Below are 20587 nucleotides of genomic sequence, written 5' to 3'. Positions count from 1 at the left end.
TGCTATTAGGCAGATAATATGGTCAAGGGGCTGAATGTGGGGAGGGTTATTTCCTCTTAGTTGTTTTTTCTCAGTGTTTTAATTCATTTGACTAAACAGCAAGAATTGAAGCTTCAACCCTCCCTGAGCCAAAATTCCTTCATTACTCATGTACCCATTACAGTGACATCCTGTGGACCCCTGCAAACAAACTGTTGGCAAACTCCTAATCAAGTGCACACCCCAACGACAGCCTGAGGCTAAAAGGCAAATGAAAACCCAGCCTGAGAAAAGGATGTCTTCTATTAACGTCTAAAGTTCCCAGAGTTAATTAATTTGGTTTCTGAATTCCTAGAGACTCGGAAGTCACACGCCTATTAACCTGGACTGTAGAGTTGCAGGCGGAAATCCAAGCTCACCAGTCCAGAGCACCATAAGTAGGGTCACCATTGTATCAAGTGTGTGTCATAGGCTGTGGCTTTGGTTCTTTACCCTTGATTTTTATCATTTTTGGACTTAATTTTTTATTTCTATTAATGGATGTCAATGTATGTCTGTGTGGGCACCGTCAGAGACCAGAAGAAGGCATCGAATTCCCAAGAACTGGAGTTACAGGCATTTGTGAGCTGCCTGTAACTAATATGGATACTGGAAAAATGAACTCAAGTTCTCCACAAGAGCAGCAATCACTCTCAGTGTGTGTGTGTGTGTGTGTGTGTGTGTGTGTGTGTGTGTGTGGTGTGTGGGTTCGTGTGCTCTTATGTCCATGTTAATGTGTGTGAATTGTCCCAGGTCAGGGCCTGGTATTCATGGAGGTCAGAGGATGAGTTGTAGGAGTCAGCTCTCTCCTGTTACCATGTGTTCTGGGGATTAAACTCAGGGCATGGGGATTGATGGTATGTGGCTCCACTTGGGGAGCCATCTTGCCAGCCCAAGATACATGTAGTTTACATTCATGTAGAATCAAGTTGCAGGCATTGTGACATTTTCTCCCCAAGTCTTTCAGCTTGTTCTTGCGAGGGACAAACTACACACTTCTATGTAAGTACTGATGTGTCTTCCAGACGGTTCCCAAATGTTCTTTCTAGGGTCTTCCCTACTCACTTGGATATGAGTAATTCAATAATTGGTATTCATTCTACTGTTTTATAATGTTCCTGTATGCCTGAAATGTTTCAAACTAAAATTCAGGGAAGAAAGCCACCTCATTTGCACAATAAATTATGAAGTCATCAATGATTAGACCATCTTTGGTTGGTTTTCTATCCTTGAATACTTACCAGTATTACCTGGCAGAGAAACAAAGTCCTACAGAGAAGGCAGAGAAGAGGAGAGGGAGGGAGGGGAGGAGAGGAGAAAAGAGGGGAGGGGAGGGGAGGGGAGGGGGGAGAGCAAAGGAGAGCAGAGGAGAGGAGAGGAGACTTAATTCCATTCATGAGTTTCTGAAACACGGAGAGGAGAAATTGAAACGAATTGTCCCAGGATGTGGGTGTCACAAGCTTGTGTACTGTAACACGCAAACCACGTCTGCACTTGAGGTTCTCAGTTTTCATTTCCATTCATGAAAACAAATGAGCCAAGCCTTTGTCCCTTAGCAAAGGAAATGCCTCTTTCTCAATTGCTTCCCTGAAAGTGGCACCACCCTCTGCATGTCCCTGGTAGTCAGGAAATCTTCCCTGAGGAATACTTGGAGAATCTTTTCCGTTTACGGTACTAAAGCCTTGGGTTCCATCCAACCTGCAAACTACTGTAGGGTTTGCTGACTGCAGACACTTGTACAGAGCTCCCGCTGCCCTGACTAGAGCCTCTGGAAACCTCAGACGTTCCTGTCCCAAAGTCTATACCAATGCCCATCATTCTGTATTTCATAATCTTATAAAGTGCTTAAATCACAAATCAACAGCTTCTAAAATGCCACTGTGAGTAACTCAGACTAATACTGAGCTTTGGTTTCATAGCAAAACTGATCACAGGTCCATCAGGGTGACAAGTAACAGAAACAAATAAGGAAAAATGAGGGTGTCCTAGCTGATAAGGAAATAGACCAGTGCGTCCCAGCTAATACGGAAATGGGACCAGTATTGTATATTCTGGATCACCTCTAAAGGAGGGAGTCACTGTGGACTCATCCATGCTACCGTCCATCCAACTATTAGGATCTTATCCCAAACAGTTCTTCCATACAGACAAACGGAACATAAAAACCCAGGTCTAACCTAGCCCCATTTTACACCATCCACCTTGTTTTAATCTGTGTCTTGTTTTTAACTAAACATTATCTTAATCTGTATTCATTCATGAGACTTCATTGAGTTCAGGGGCTAGAGCAGCTTGGAGATAAAAGCTCATGCTTAGCATGCAGAAGGCCCTAGCTTCAGTACCCAGCACAACTAATAAAAATAAAGTAACAAAGCTTTAATTTCCCCGCACATACACACAAATAACTATTTGGTTGAATTAGCCTAGTTTTTCCCCATAATTAAATATATCAATACGAAAGAACTTATTACAGAGTAACATGTGACCAGCAAATCATTAAACACCAGCTGGTGAATTATCTGGTGAAAATTCATTTTTTCCAGCTCATGGAATCTTGGTTAGAAGAAAACATGTAATCAATGGAAAGAATGTAGTTAATCTGTCTAGTATTAGGCTTGCAGTCGCATAATAAGGAGGAAATTATTTTGGTTGGGAAATTTTAAAACGCAAGGCCTCAATGTCAGTGCGGGAAACAATGTTGGATCCTGAAAAGGTCATCGTATTCATTCTGAATTGAATATGAAAATCTCAAGCACAGGATGGAAACTATCCCGGGTGGAAGGAAGCTGTGTTCATGTTCTTGCAATATCCAATATGAGCAAAGCAGACTAGATTTGGGGTCGCTGGACATCCTTGCCTCGTAGCTCAGGGATTTGGTGACATAGCAGAGGTTGCCAGAATTCTGTAGGCCTCGGTCCAAAATGCACATACCTCCAGTCCCCCCTTCCTGGTGGCAACAGCAAGATACAAACTCAGCCAAGACTGAAGGACGGGGGAGGCAGTGGCTCCCGTGTGCGGGTACGGAAGAAACTGATAGAGGCCATCTTTGCATGTGATCAGTTTATGATTGCATTTCCATAAAGGTGAGACCATGCTCACACAGATGCCATGTATATGCGTAGCCAAGAGGTCTGTTTCAAAAATATCATTCATGGGACTGGAGAGATGGCTCAGTGATTAAGAATGGGTACTGCGTTCTGCTTTCCCAGAGGACCCAGGTATGGTTCCCAGCACCGAGGCGAGGTTGTTCACAACCACCTGTAACTCCAACCCCAGGAGATCCAGTGCCCTCTTCTGACCTATGAGGTCAATGGCATTCACATATGAACACACACACACACACACACACACACACAGTAATTAAAATAAACTAAATCTTCTCCAAAAAGAAATATCACCCAATTCAACAGATCCTGGATTATATGTCAAAAATGGAAAGATCTATCGTCAAAGTTTATTGTCAACTACTATTTAACAATTCAACTAGACCAAACTTAACTTCATTAAAGGTGAGGATTAAAATGCGATCTCACCAACAAGAGGATTATTAATATATTAAGCTACTTTGCTTTTAAACACCAGGTATTCCGTAGACTAGACCAACAAAGAAGGATCGCAATGAGGGATATTGCCCTTTCTTCTGTCAGGTGAAGGGGCTATTACACAGGAAATCAAGGGGCACAAAAGCGCTTAATCTTCAGGGCAGGGAAAGCAGACTGAAAGTGAGACTCTGAAAACAGAGGTCCACAAAACTCTCCATGTCTGAGGACCTCCCAGGAAGTCCTCGTGAGCCTCCTGAGGTCAGTGTATCCTGGGAAGAACGTGGCAATGACAAGGACAATTGAGACTCACTGAAAGGGAACTACCACAGTTGTCACCGTGCTTGGGAAATAGCAATCCATAAGCAATGCTTAGATTTCATGTGGAGAGATGACTGGCAGAGAGACGGAGTCCTTCTTCAGGAAGACCAAGGAGTATTGACAAGGATCCAGAGATGGATGCAGCTCAGTGGTAGAGTTGTCCCCCCCCCCAAGCATACACAAAGCCCTGGGTTGCCTCTCCAGCAAAAACGACACGATCTCAAATATCAACTTGGAAGCAGAAAAAGAGTAAAAGACATTATACAATAATAATAATAATAAAAAGCTTTAACCGCTAAAAGTCAATATGGGAAAAAAAAATGTGTGAGCTCTTCCTCTAGTTTGTTCTTACACTGAAGCAACCATTTGGAAGCCTTTGACCTACAGTGGTTATGGAAGTAAATGTCTAGGGTTGGCAGACAAGGAGGAGCCAGTAAAATTATTCTACTGTTCAGAAAAAAACACGAGGGTAGTCTTCAAGCTGTCCTGTGGTTAGATATTATTTATGATCTATTAAAGCTTGCCTGAGGATTCAGAAACCAAAGCCAGTCTCAAGCTATAGACATCAGGTGGTGGTGGTACTCTCCTTTAATTCCAGGACCCAGGAGAAAGGCAAATGGATCTCTGAATCCAAGACCACCCTGGGCTACCAGAGAGTCAATCAGAGCTTGCAACTTTGATCCCAAGATTTGAGAAGTATAAAAGATAGAGGCATTCAGTCTAAGAGTTAGTCTCTAGCCATGTTGAGGGGAGTTTAGCAGTATGAGTGAATCTGAGGATCAGTGAAGTCTGGAGCAGTCAGAGGATCGCCCCTTTGGTCTGAGCTGAGGTAGAGGTAAGAGCTAGTGGCTTGGCTGCTTTGCTTTTCTGGTCTTTAGCTTGAAGCTTGAACCCCAGTGTCAGTCTCTGGTCTTTTATTTATCTTGCTACAAAGCCCTTAATGCAAATGAATAAATTCTGAAGTATAAATTAAATCCATATTGAGATGGTCCTCTATCTTCAAGGCTATGAGGGATATTCTGAGGTTATTTTTGTGGGAGAGAGCATATATGTTAAGAAATGGTTTTTATTTTAAGGTGGTAAATTTGATCAAGTGCCATACTTTGGTGATGGGGTCTTCCAGAACCATGGTGACCAGCAGAGTAACAGTCTGTGGGAGGCAAGAAGGTTGTTCAGTTCAATACAACTAAGTAGCTGGTATTGGTTCAAACCTCATGAGTCTGATCCAGTTTATGTTAGGCCTATTTAAGCACAGTACAATTTGATGAAAACTTCCCTGGTGATGTTAACTCAATTCTGTGTGCACAATAAAGAACAGATAAAGGCAAATAAAGATCAGACATGACTACATTGAGACTCTTTGTAATGTGTGACACCTTCCATAAAGACGGGTTCTAGCCTAATGCAAGGGAAACTCCCATGAGTCTTCAAGGATGGCTCCAAATAAGACTCCCGGTAGTGGTGGGTGCATAGCCTGAATTGGCCATTCCCTGTGATTGAATTGGTGGCTATTCTACTTGTCATCAGAGAGCCTTCATCCAGCGATTGATGGAGGCAGATTCAGAGACCTACATTTGGGCATAGCTCAAGGAGTCCTGCTCAGGAGAGGCAGGAGGGATTGTAGTAGCCAGAGGCATCAGGAACATCACAGGAAAATCCACAGAACCATCTAGCCTTGCTTTTGGGAACTCACAGAGTCTCAACCAAGAACCAGAGAGCCTGCATGGGCCCTCTGTATATATGTGACAGTTGTGTAGCTTGATCTATTTATGGGACTCCTGGCAACCAGAGAAGGAGCTGTCTCTGGTGCTTTCGCTGGCTCTTAAAAACCTGTTCATCCTGCTGGATTCACTTGCCCAGCCTGAACATAGAGAAGGTGCTTGGTCTTATGGCAGCTTGATATACCATGCTTTGCTGATTCCCACGAGAGGCCGCTGTCCCTTTCTGAATGGATATGAAGAAGGGATGAGGGGGAGAAGGTGGAGGGAGGGAGTAGGAGGAGAAGAGGGAGGAGAGGCTTTGGTTGGGATGAAAAATAAATTAATAAATTTATTTTTAAAACATGAAAAAGAAAATGGATTCTACAGATTGACTACACATGATACCTCAATAAAGATGAGTTCTTCAGATGGACTGAGAAAAACAAGCTTACAATGAGGGTCTGGAGATGGATCCAGTGTGATCTCTGGGTAGTATGAAAGCCGCCAGGCTATTAACTACATCTGCCCCCAACCTTCTGGGCAGATAACAGGTTGTACATCCCTTCCTTTAAAAGAGCAAAGCTGTACGGTTAGCATTTCAAGTCCCCCAGTGCTTATCTGGGAGCACAAGGACCTCTGTGCCTCCGAAGCAACAGAGGTTTAGAACTCAGGGGTCAGAAGCACAAAAGCGAAGTTCTTCAGGTCAACTGAACCAGGGTTTCATGCATACTAGATAAGCATCACGCTGCTGAGATATAGCCCCAGCCCCACGACACACATCCAAAGGATGCTATCTCAGGCTTCAGCACTCTCAGACTCTGCGGCATGTGTGAAGACCATCTCACGCACTTCCCAATTCAGTCCATTCGGTTAGGGTTCTGCTCCTACTGTTACAAACTTATTAAAGTAAGCTTTAACAATGTGCCACCCTTTGGGTTCACATACCCATGTGTAGTCCTCTTTAGGGTCATAAATAATTAGTATGGTTACCATACCTGCTTCTATCTAAACACTTCAAAGTCATTCTACAACTTTCCCGTGTGTTTTATTCTTGATCCACTAACTCTGCAAAGCTCCTCCCACCAGACTTCAGATGCCATGAGTATAATTTTCTCATCGTCCATGTTCCTGTCTTGCTTGGAGTTCCAGTTTGGTTTCTGTTGCTATGATAAACACCATCCCCAAAAACAATCTGGAAAGGAAAGGGTTTATTTGGCTTATACTTCCCAACCACAAGCCACCATTGAGGAAAGTCACTCGAGCAGGAGTAGATGCAGGAACTGTGGAGGAACTCTGCCTGTTGGCTTGTTCCCAGATGCATATTCAACTACCTTTCTTATAAAATTCAGACTCATATGCCCAGGGAGGCACTGCTCATAATAGGCTGGACCTTCCTATATCAGTTAGCAATCAAGGACACGCCCCTATAGACATGCCCACGGGCCAATGTGATGGTGGTGATTCTTCAAATGAGATTCTCTCTTTCCGGGTATATCTAGGTCTATACCAAGTTGACAACAGAAGTTTTGACAGCTTCAAGTGTGACTCCCCAAACAGGACACACAACTATATGCTACACCTACTTGCTGGAAGCTTGCCTTCCCACTCTAGATGTCCGAGCTCAATGTCACTGTGACATTTCAAGCATAGGTCAAATTCTATAAATATCCCATTGCCAAAGGTAACCTAAGAAGGAAACAACAGGCCTCCACCTTCACCCCCACTTTCATACAGATTCAACTCTCTGGAGTTTCCCCACTCACAAAAGAGTAGAATTTTCAAATACAAGTATGAAATTTCCTGTAACATTAGAATAATGCATATCCATCTTTCCCAAAAGTCAAAGTTTTGATTCTCCTGTTAGAAATCACATTGCCTAAGAAAATCAGCTCAGTTGTATCATAACCATCCCCAGCGTGAGGACCCTTGCTTAGTTGTATGATGCATCCAGAGTGACCTCAACTCCTAGGCACTAATGAACAGAACACGACATTTAACTTTTCCCTCTGCTAGGAGAAGATGGCAAGCCAAAAAGGCCAAAGGAAAGAATACCTCGAAAAACAGAAAGCAAAACAAAGAATCAAACCCAGGCAGCGGTCTATGTTTTGATATACTCCTGTGCAGTACTTCATGGAGATGTTTGGCGATGACAATGAGGACATTTTTTTTAACCCTTTTTGGTTATACGGAAGCTGTGACACTGAAGTCTGGTGAAGACACATTGGGCCATGAGATAGCAGAGGCTCTACCATGGGTCTTAAATCCATTCAGGCCATAATTATAGTTTCTTTAGCTGCTAAATGAAATGGTCAAGATTTGGGAACCAAGAAGTATGGAGTAGAAGCCGGATACTATTCCGGCTTCTGCCATCGCAGATGTTCTCATCCCTCAAAAGCACAAACATCTCAGAGGGTGTCCACTGGACTTTCTTTACTATTGTTATGGGAGTCCCATGATTCCCTTCACCATGGTTCGTAGGGCTACAGGAGACACATACAAGAGATTCCATACTGAGCCTTGGAGACCACTGAGTCGGAGAAAATTAGAAAATTATACTCAGAACATATTAAAAATAACTCCTTTTAAGGAATTTGTGAGTTGTCAAAGTAAAATACTTGCCATTCAGCAAAATATTGTGTAAAGGAATTAGCTACCCATTTTTTATTGGTGGCCAAATTTAATCATTTATAAAAGCTCAGAGCTAAGTGATCTCCATAATAAATGATATCTTCTCTTGTCTTAATAATTATGGACAGAGTTTAGTTTAAAAGGAAAGAGATGGCTCAGTGGTTAAGAGCTCCTGCTGCTCTTGCTGGGGACCTAATATTAGTTCCCAGCATCTATGCTGTGGTTCATAAACATCTGTAACTCCAGTTCCAAGGGATCGGACATCTTCCCTGCAACTGAGTGTGATGATATTTTATATATGATCTAATAAAGCTTGTCTGAAGATCAGAATGCAGAGCTAAGCCACAGCCACACACCTAAACCACTAGTTAATCATAGAAGACCTTTCCATCTCAGCACTCAGGAGACAGGCAGATGGATCTCTGTGAGTTCAAGGCCACCCTGGGCTACATGAGAGTGAATCAGCCTAAAAGAGAAATAGAGCTCACACCTTTGGTCCCAGCACTTGAGATGACAGGCCTTTAATCCCAGCACTAGAGGGGAATATAAGGTGGGAGGGGACAGGAGCAGTGTGTCTGAGGTATGGAGGAGACAGATTGCAGTCTGAGGATTCATGGAGACAGGATCGCCCGTTTCCATCTGAGGTAGCAGTAAGAGGTAGTGGCTGGCCGCTTTGCTTCTCTGATCTTCAGGCAAGCTTTATTAGATCATAAACAAATAGTGCCACAATAGAGGACACTGCACACATGCACACACACGTACATACATACACAAGTACATACACACATCATACATACATATATATACACGGGGAGAAAGAGAGAGAGATACACACACATGACTACTAAGATCAGTGCCAATGGCTAGTCAGTGCCAGCAGTTTACCCAAGGATCGTGAGATGTTCGCAAGTCTTTCCATAGCAAGCTGACTGGAGGGCTGAAACAATTCCACATCCTAAGGTGGCTCCATGCAGGAGTCCATATGTAACAGTGTGTCACACTGCACACTTTCACAGCACACTCTGCCCTGCACAAGCCATCCCGCCATAAGAAAAGGAAAATCTGCCGGTAATTAATCTTGTCTCCATGTCCATAAATCTCCCTTTCTGCTTGTTTCCCTGAGGGAGTTAAGAACTTCAGTTGTCACCATAGCTTATTTATACACCAAAACTGATAAAATTCTAGAAGGCTTCTTGGCTTAGATGCACCCCCCCTTACCTAACCTTATCTCAGAAAACCATGCTCAACGTTTGACTTCCAGGAAAGCAGGGCCACTTTTGTTGTGACCTGTGTTATGCTAACTATACACCCAGAAGTCCTTTTCATCAACCTAACAGGAGCTCAGAAGTGTCCACTATTAGTCAAACTTTTGGGGAAATGGGTTGAAATACGAAGCTAAGATGCAGAGTGTGGACGGTCATGGGAGCTCACCCCAAGGCCCTCCCGGGACAACGTTTGTCAATAGATAGTGTGTGGGATGGGAGAACGAGAAAGTGGAGCACCTCCACTCATACGGAAGGATTGTTCAAGCATTACCACAAGCACCACCCACCCCTCACTACCAACGGGAGCTGCCATTTTGCATAAGGAAATACAGCAAAGGGCGAGGGAAAGAGAACAAATGGTTTCCAAAAATTGTTCCGCCTTTTCAGCCTCGATACAGAGCACCAGGCTGCAGTGATGAGCCGGGAAAGTTGGCTTGCGTCCTAACCCTGTCACTGTGTAGCCGCACACACCACTTAATTTCTCCCATCCGCCATTTCTTCATCTATAAAAGGAAGAGGAGGCGGCGATGATATACATAAGCCCGGGGACTCCATTTGCTCCCGGTCTGGCTGAGTTATGGCATCTCCTACTGTGTCCTGTTGGGGTCTATAATTTCTCAGTCGGAGCAGAAATGCTTCCTCTTGCAGGTCCTTGTTTATTTTCATGTCTACCGTAGCAACATTCAAACATACTGGGCTTGCAGCGCCTCCCTGGCTCCCTCCCCCAGCGTCTTCTCGCTGCCATACTTCCTCAAGAAGCAGACTTGAAATAACAAAGCACAAGCTCATGGGAGTTCCTCCTGGCTTCGAAGACAACCATCAACATAAGCGTTCAGGACCAGCCTATGTGTGTATTCTTGCACACGGTATCAGTTTCCTTAATGGGTTTCACATTGGAATTCAACCAGGTTCTATTTGGGCATATTTGTTAAAGATTATCGCTGAAACTCTACCTTCAGAATTATAAACATCACTCCTGACAGCAAATCTGCCAATGATCTGAAACTGCACCATGAGCTGGAGAGATGGCTCGGTGGTTAAGAACACTACTTTTCTAAAGGATCTGGGTTTAATTCCCAGCACCCACGTGGTAGCTCACAACCATATGTAATCCAGTTCCAGGGGATCTGATGCCCCCTTCTAGCTTCTAAGGACACCAGGCATCTATGTGGTGAATAGAATCATGCATGCACAATGGTGCATAGACATGTATGCAAGCAAAATATCCATGCACATAAAATGATAATAATAAATGTTTAGACCCCAAACATTTTAGTTGTGAGTTATTTTGTTGTTATGTATTTCAAGGAAATAGCTCAAGGGAAGTGACTTCTCCTTGACTGTATTGAAGCCTACAACACTACAGTTCCATGGAGGAGGTTAGGGGATAAAATCAGTGACAATAACATCCAGTGACAGAGGATGCCACACTGAAGATTTGTGGTCATTAAATTCCTACCACAGTCCTGCACTATCATAACAAACACATGAGACTCAACAAGTACATGAGATAGTAAAAGATCTGCATGACTCTGTTCCAAACCAAGAAAACTTTTAGAGAGGGGATCTGGATTCTAGATCCATCCAATGACAGCACAAGCAGCACAGCTCACCCACCACTGCCTCACCAGCACCTGAGGGAGTCAAGACACCCTGATGGGAGGAGCAGCAAGGGGGAGTGGCTTAAAATACAACATGGGACCTTTGGGAGACAGCTCAATCGTAGACCTCATGCTACGCAAACATGAGGACCGGAGTTCAAACCCAGAATCCACACTGGAGAAGAAAGAGCCTTGATGGTGCATGCTTGTAATTCCAAACATGGAGGGGAGGGGGCAGCAGAGATCCCTGGGGCTTACTGGCCAGTCAGCTTAACCATAAAACCTCCTGCCAGTCAGAGCACTGGACTAAAAGCAAGACCAAAGTGGCACTCAAGATTGATCTCTTGCCTACACACACACACACACACTCATACACAGAGAGAGAGAGAGAGTCATGCATGCACTCCCACAAACATGTACACACATTCATAAAAAATAATAATAACCCATTTTTTAATAGGGTTATTTGGTGGTTGGTGCTAACAGGCCCCCAGACTGATAGCTGGAAATCCAGCATGGGACTGACTCGGACCCTCTGAATATGGCTCTCCACTAGAAAGACTGAGCAGTCTAAGGGACCTCAGACAGTGGAGCCAGGATGTATCCCTGGTGCACAAAAGGACCTTGAGGACACATCCCCCATGGAGGGATAACTGCCTTAACCTAGAGACAGGAGAGAAGCCCTAGTCCCTACTTCACATGACCTGTCAGATCTACATGACCCCACCTGGATGGTATTGCCCTACATGTGGGGGGGGGGTGGAAGGGGAGGGTGGTTGGGGTGCATGTGAGGAGGGGAGAGAGGGTAAGAGGGAGGAAGGGAGGGAGAGGGAACTGGGATCGATATGTAAAATAAAAATAAAAACAAATCCTTAAAGCAAAAGAAATAATAATAATAATAATACTAAAAGTTCAATCCAGCATAGTGGCCCACACCTATAATCCCAGGGTCTGAGAGAGTTAAGACAGGAGGGCCAGAGTCTGAGGCCACCCTGAGCTACAGCGTGAGACCTTTTCTGAAAGTGTATAAACAATTGTGGGTTACGGATGTGGGATGAGACAGAACACTCAATGGTGTTTACCTTGTTCTGCTGTAGTGAAGCTATCCTACAAGTCCTACCAAAGTTAGTCTACTAATAAATTTACTACCAATAATAAATTTAAATTAAATCAAATAGGTAAGAAATTTTAGAAATAACATTCTTAAAGTAATAGAGTCTGCTAAACACTGTGTTTGCCACTGTCATTACGCTGCCGTGATGAAAATACAAAGCGAAGCTAAAAATGTGGGCACAGTTTAACAATAAGCTCGCTTTCTGTGATATATCGCCCTCATATCTATAAACTCAGTCCTAAACAACCCTGATTTTTAAATTAAAAGTTCACTCTCCTTTTATGTAACTTTCTAAAAATAGTTTGCTTAGCTAAATATGTAGGTCCTGCAGAATTGGCTAGATTTATGAAACATTCTTTAATAAACTAAACAATCACTATATAAAAAGCAGATGCAATACCTTTGTAATTCAATTTTATAGTTTAAAAATATTCTACATGGAAGCGCCAAATTCTGCCCTGCAGAGACACAGGGCTCCCGCTGACGTCAATAAGAGCCCGGCAGTCACAAAGGAGGGCAGAACTATGCCCTGAGCACTTAAATTTAGTAATCCATTAGACGCAGGGAGGAAGAAAAAAGGCTCGGCTCAAATGCCGTCTCATCAGCCTTCCAATCTGCTGGTATTAAGCGAGGTTGAGGGTGACTGAGTCCATATTCCTGTAGATGGAGAAGAGACTGCAGCAGTACCGTGATGGTGGGCACAAGCATTTAGTGGAACTTTACTTACTCCCCGGGAGACCACGCCTTTGTTCCTTTTGAGACTTCATTAAAAAATAAATAACTAAAAAAGCTAAAAACCTCTTAAGATGGCTGAACTGACTGGTTTCCTGAAATGAAAGGTAGAATTCGTGGTTGTAGACTCAAAACTCTTCTCTCTCAGTGAATATAAAAACAGGATTCACACACGGACTAATTAATGACTGCTCATGTAAGCTCGCACTCTGAATTCACTTGAATAGAACACACAGGAAGTGACTACCACTGGGGGAAGAGAAAGAGTAGGGAGCTGCCAGGCCTGAGTGGTGCTTGAAGGAAAGCCACAGGCTTCTGAGTAACTGTCCTCCCTGAGGGGCTCAGCCAACTGACAGAGAAGGGCTAACCTCAACTCTCTACTTCAAACAAAGGGACAGCCCTACTAAGTGTGAGAGTACTCCAGAGAATTAACTACGTCACAGGAAGTTGTAGGGACAGGAACATCTGGAGACAGCCTTTGTGTTCAACCAACTATCATTAATATCCCTTTGTCACTCTAGAGATGGCCTTTATGTGCAACTAACCCATCACCAATAGCCCTTTGTCGTGCTCTTATATTACCGGAACTCTGCATAAAAGGATTTTAATCTTTGCCTGCTTAGTGAATTTTTCAAACTTTTGGGACATGGACCATGAGTGCCAACTTGACAAAGGTTGGGCAGCTGTTTCTGCTGTCTTCCTTCTCTCCCGGTCTCTTCTTTTCCTTAGCTTCATTTCTAAAATAATTTCACGCAGATGAATAAATAGAGTGATGATTGGAAAAACATTTGACTTCCATATACATGTGCATCATATATATATATATATATGTATATATATATATATATATATATAGAGAGAGAGAGAGAGAGAGAGAGGAGGGAGAGAGAGGAGGGAGAGGGAGGGAGAGAGATCAGGAAATCAGCTGAGCTTGCCCCAGCAGTAAATGATCTTCCAGACACTCATAGGCTAAAAGCACCTTTGGGGAAGTTGCGTATGTAATCCATGTGTTCCTAATATACATTCGCCGGCAACTAAAGGCATGGGGATACAGTGCTATCCTTGCTGAAGGAGCAAGGATCATTATAATCACAGTCAAAAGAGAGTAAAGTGATGGCTCCACCTTGAGTGGTCCTCTAGACAAGGAGGACTTCAAACTGTACTGACTCAAGTGGCTTCTTGTCTAGCAACTCTGCCCAGCTACATATTTCTTCCATGTGCTCCTGTCTCTGAGTGTGAAGGTAATGATTTGTCTCACCCTTATTGGAAAAAGGAGAGAGAGATGTCATTCAGAAGTCTCTGTCACATCACCACCTAATCCTCACAGCTTGTTAGAACGGATGCTGATGTAGGAAGCATCACGGGTTTTATTCAGGACAGACTCACAGTCATGCACTTGCGGACACTGTTCTTTTTCCCCTACCATGGACAAGTCTATAACGAAGGATCCTGCCACTTGTTCCCTGTGTGACTGAGGGGCAGAGAAGTTAAGTTGGAAGAGCAACATGTCATAGAAACATGGTATGTGATTTCTTGACTATAGGCTGTAAATGGGGCAGAGGGACTCTGGGGCAATCAGTTCATGAATGCCACTGGCCAGCATTTAACTGTCCCAACCTGTATGGGCTGTGAGCAGCTGAACCACACGCTGTCTTAAGGAGCACAGAGCTGCAGAAGACTGCCACGGGTCTTCTCACTTGGGAATAAATCATGGACTGGAGCAGACATTTCGACGTTTTAAGATGTGTCTATTTTTAGTTTGTACATGGGTGTGTATGTATGAATATGTGTGCGTCATGTGTTCGCAGTGCCCACAGAGGCCAGAATGGTGTCAGATAGCCTAAAACTGGAGTTATAGATGGTTGCAGGCCACCACATGGATGCTGGACACAAAACTGAGGTCCTCTGCAAGAGCAAGAAGTGCTCTTACCCACTGAGCCGTCTCTCCAGCCCTAGACATTTGTACGTGTATTTTTAAAAGGAACCAAGGTGATTCTGCATTGGGTTACAGATTCAAATTCAGTTAGTTCATGTGTGTGTGTGTGTGTGTGTGTGTGTCCATGTGTACACACGTGTGAGCATATGTTTTCTGACCAGAGGTTGACATAAGGTAACTTCCTCTATTACTCTCCAGTTTACTTTTGAAACAGGGTCTCTCACTGGGACCCGAAGCTTACTAGGTGGGCTGGACTGACTAGCCAGTGAGTCCCATGGAATTAATCACACATCATGTCTGTCTCTTTATGTAGATGCTAGGGATCAAACTCAGGTCCTCCTGTCTGCCCAGCAAGCACTTTACCAACCAAGTCACCCCCCCACCCCAACACCTTTTCTTTTTAAAATATATTGTTTTGGCGGGCATACTTCAGCATGTGTCCATGCCTTACACACTCATTCAATCCTTTTCCATCTGCTCCATTTTCTATCGATGCCCAAATAGATAGACCCTCTCCATCAAAAACAAAAACAAAAACAAAAAAACATTCTTTTCTTTCTCCATCTCTCTCGTTCTTACTTTGAGTATTTCAAGCAACAGCTGGTTGTTGTTGTCAGGATAAGAATCCACCCTGAATTACACATTTGAATCTGATTCAACCTCCCTGAAATCCCCAGGCTTCCAAAGACGTGGCTGGAAATAGATTCTCTCACGAGGGACTGAGTTCCCCCTGCTGCGTGTCTTCAGTCTGTGCCCTTACCTGCAAATGAAGCGGCGAAAGATGGCACGGTGGGGACCGGTCATAATTCAGAGACACGGGAGCAGCTGGCCTGTGGGTTGATTTCTTAACAAACTGCTGCCTTGGCTCATTTTTTTCAATGAATGGGACCAGAATTTGTTCAGCTCTAGTTAGATTTTTCCAAGTGTATAGTTCCCTCCCAACCATCGTCAACTGGGCTGTATGGGGAAATGCAATTGGTTTTAACATTTACTTAGAAAATTCTCCATTTAGCTACAGTAGGGACTGGCTGGATCAGACAAAAAAAATCAAAATGTAATAATTATGGGAAGAGAAAGAGAATATAACCTTGCATCAGCAAAAGTAACTGACTTTCTCCTCCTTCAATCTTACATAAAGGTCACCAGAGTATCAGAGAATGAAGAGAAAGCCACACCGATGGGAAACAAGCTTAAAGAGCAAAAGGAAGTTCTGTCCAAAAGCCAACAAAGCAAGCAAGCCTCATGACTCTGAGCCTTTCCCAGAAGCAGAGTCACCCTTGCAGTGCAGTGATAGTCTACATGACAGCTCTGGGGCTCCCTGGAAAGAAGTTAACTGCAAGCCAGAAACCCTTTACACTGGAAGCCCATACAACCTGGACCAAAAGCTCTGCTGCGTCCAATGTCCTTCTCCATTCTTCTCGGGGACACTAAGTGCTCCCGCACCGAAAGGACAAGACTAGCAAAGGTCAGTGGGCATCCCCGAAGCTCACAGGTCACAAGTGGGAAAATGGGAGAGAAAAGGGATGATTCTCAAAGAGTTACACACACGACATGAAAGAAGAAGGGGTCTGCTTGGGATTAGGAAAGAGATCACTGATAGGCAAGGATGCATAAGAGTGAGAAATGCAAAAAGTAGATGAAAGATAGATAGATAGATAGATAGATAGATAGATAGACAGACAGATAGATAGATGAATAGATAGATAGATAGAAAGACAGATAGATAGATAGATGAATAGATAGATAGATGATAGAAAGACAGATAGATAGATGAATAGATAGATAATAGATAGATAGATAGATAGATGATAGATAGATAGATAGATGAATAGATAGATAGATAGATAGATAGACAGACAGACAGATAGATAGACAGATAGATAGATGAATAGATAGATGATAGATAGATAGATAGATAGATAGATGGATAGATAGAAAGACAGATAGATATAAAATGTACAATAAAAGACAATAATTTGTAAGCTAACCAAATATTAATTAAAACCCTAGGCTATCATGCTTAGTGAGAAACTAGCAACTTTCCTACTAACCCCAAAGATATGTCAAAAACATACCTCTGGACATTTTATCAACATCATACTGGAAGATAAAGGCATTTTCCACTGTCAGCTAATATAAGACAAGAAGATGAGGACCTGGAAAGATAACTCAGTGGTTAAGAGCATTATTGTTCTTGCAGAAGAACTCAGCTTGGTTCCTAGTAGCCACTTCAGGTGACTCAGGCCAACTGTAATGCCAGCTCCAGGGGATCTGATGCCCTCTTCTGATTCTGGAGGCCTGCACTATGTAGCATACAACCACACAGACACACATGAATAACTTTTAGAGACATGAAAAGGAAATTAAGAAGATGCATGCATTTGCATTCTTAGGAATCCAAGTATGTTCACTGTGAGAGACTGTTTAAATAAAAAAAATTTGGAAAAATTAATCTAAAAAAAAGCCTAGACCTACCAAACAATTACAGCAAAGTTATGATATAAGATGCACATACACAAGTCAAATTTTTCCTTATAAAAGAAACACACAAGCAGAATTTCAAATCAAGATTACAATATTAGGCTATCAAGATGGTTCAGTGGGGAATGACACTTGCCACCACACCCACTGACTAAGTTTGATCCCTGGGACCTACTTGGTGGAAAGTGAGAACTGACCCCAAGTTGTGTTCTGACCTCCACATACATACTGTGGCAAACATGCGCATCACAAGTATGCACATACACACACACAGAGGGGGGAGAGAGAGAAAGAGAGACACAGAGACAGAAAATTGGTAGATGTTTAAAATGTCCTATCACTTACATTAATACACACAAGAAAGAAATATTTACTGTCTTAGCCTATTTTTTTGCTACTATTATACAACAGGCCAAACACATTATAAACAATAAAAGTTAAGTTCAGATGGTTCAAGTTTCTGGTTAAGTTTTTCTTGCTATGTCATAATATGACTGAAATATCTGAAGGCAGGAGTAAACTAAACTTTCAATACTTTAAGTTATTGTCGAGTATTTGGGCCACAGTGACACAGGCATATTGTAATTAACCCTGCCAGAGCTCACCAGTTTTCAACAGTCATTACCTCTCTCGGGAACTTTTTGGTTTAACCATCAGCACCAAGATTCACCCAGTCCCTTCTCTGTGACCGGCTCACTGAGCGCTTGAACGGCACAGCAGGGCCAAAGCAGCCACCCTCTCCCAACGGAAGGGAAGTCACTGAAATGCACAACCAAACTTCCTTAGGCCAGAGTGTGTACTTCCGATTCTGAGTGGATTGTGTTTAAAAGCAGATGACCTGGTTATACAGATGTGACAGATTATACAGAAGTGACAGGTGAAATGATTGAAAAGGAAAACTGTCAATTAGGCTATTGCTGGAGATTCTATCAGTCACTGCCTCCTATACATTCAAAGCCATCTCATTGAGTTCCACATTCTATGTTTGGTGACACTACCATCAAAGGGCACAAGCAAGTGAAAAGATGATTTCATGGGCGTGGGACAGCAGTTTGAAAACAGTAGTGAGTTTCAATAAGAAAAATCTTTACATTCATTAAATCTATTGTAACTGGTTAAACATTCAATGAATATTCATTAGCCCACCTTCATTTCAGAGCAAGTTTTCTAAGCAAGGACTTTGCATGTGAACCATCACTCACATGCAGCCTCGGGACCATAATGATGGATGCCTATAAAACCCATAAGTGCCATAGATGATGAAGTTGCTTGTATAGCAAGAGAAGGTTTGAAGTTTTCTCCAAATCAAATCTCAGCTGAAAATGCCAATGGTTATGAGAGAACATCATGGCAAGAAATAAAGGAAATAATGGAGGTAGGGGTAAAATGGCCCCTCCTCACACTGCCTAGGGAAATATAAATTGTACAAATGCTTTAGGGAACAGTTTGTGAGGATATATTAGAAAGTTCCATCGGTGATAATAGCCGATATTGATACGGCGTTTGTTACAAGTTGAATGCTATTCTAAATGCCTTGCACCAATTAACTAATTGTGTGTGTGTGTGTGTGTGTGTGTGTCCTATGTAATAGGACACCATTAGCCCTACTTTCAAGTCAAGCAAGAAGAATCTCCAAGAAATCACTTAACCTATCTGAGGTCAAACAGTTGACTAGTGGCAGAGACAGGAACTGAAAACACAGAAATCCATCTGGAAAAGTGTGACTTAATTGTCACATTACAGTGTTAGTAGCCTGAAAGACCCTCTCAAGGCTATTCCTACTGTTGACTAAAAGCTCCACAGCACAGCGAAACTGAACTTAAGGTTTTTCTATCTGAGGGGCATGGAATAAATTGACACATGTGCTGTTCAGGTCATGTTCCTTATTTTTCTGTCCTCTAATTTTCTTCTGAGTTCTAGTTCTTTCTAGTTCTCCTTTGTTGCAATTCTCTGTTCCAGTTTTCCCTTGCTTCTTTGTTCACCCAACTGAAATACATTTCTTTTACAAGAGGGTGACTGTTAGCAGAGGCCGGGGACACAGTGCCCATTGAGGCAAGCTGCAAGACATCGGTCTTTATCAGCCAAAGAATTGGCAAGTGAAGAATTGGCTTGATTTGTTTTCTAGGTTGCTCTGTGTTAATAAACTTGGTTAGACATCTGCAACTCTGACCTTGTGCATGTCTGTAAGTTTTAACTTACGATCCATTTACAGAAACATTCAGTTTAGTTTTAACTTGCTCTGAGGTAGAAATGAGCTAGTTGTGTGAAGTTTGAGTAAAAGGAACAAAGCAGTGTCTTACAGTTCTTGTGGGACAACAGAGCTAGTTATGAAGCATATCCTAGTATGTTTTCTATATATCAAAATTATACAGATTAATGAGAAGTCATCTTCCTGACCACTCACGGATATATGTACCCATAAGGCTGAGATGTAATCATGAGATTACATATACACATCACATGAGATTACACACTATATTGCAGGTACTGGGGAGACTCGGAGCTGCTTTTGCGCATGTGAAATTACATGCAGTTTCCAGAGTCAGTGATCCCACAGGCCTTGCCCAGCTGGGGTGCTCCTCCACCAATCATTCCTCTGGTGGGTTGGCATTGCAACACTAGTTCTCACCTGCTGTACATTTCCACGGCCTCCAACATTATAGGCAGGTGTGGTGATGCACAACTTTAATCCCAGTACTTGGGAGACAGAGGCAGGAGGATCTCTGCAACTGTGAGGCTAGCCTGTGTCTACACAGTAGCTTCCTGGCCAGCTGGTACTGCCAATGCTTAGGACTGAGTGGTGAAGTTACATCATTTACATTGTTTTTGTGAACTCTGGAGAGCTACAGAATTTGTTCAAGGCGTACTTGGAAAACTCACGTGTGGTAAAGAGTGCACACCTGTAATCTAGCACTGGGGGAGAAGAGTCGAGAGGACCAAGAAGGGGTCCAAGCCTGAAATGCTTTGTCTCAACAACAAAAAGGCAAAAACTATGATATGAACCAGAGTGAATAATCAAATAAAAAAAATCTACTCCTTCATGATATATGGTTAATAACCAAGCTTATCCATGCAAAGTCCTTGGTTCATAGTCGGTGTTCGTTTGATGTGGAGTCTTTGAACTTCTAATGTATAATTATTTCTCTGGTGAAGTTGCATAATAGGAGTGTATATCCCAAATGTTTAGCAAAAGCCATTGTGCTGGTTTTTTTCTTTGTTTATTTTTATCTATTTGCTTATTTACTGTCAACT

Source organism: Phodopus roborovskii, unplaced genomic scaffold (assembly GCF_943737965.1).
Source record: "Phodopus roborovskii unplaced genomic scaffold, PHOROB, whole genome shotgun sequence".
Classification (NCBI taxonomy): Eukaryota; Metazoa; Chordata; class Mammalia; order Rodentia; family Cricetidae; genus Phodopus; species Phodopus roborovskii.
This window is presented reverse-complemented; position numbering follows the sequence as displayed.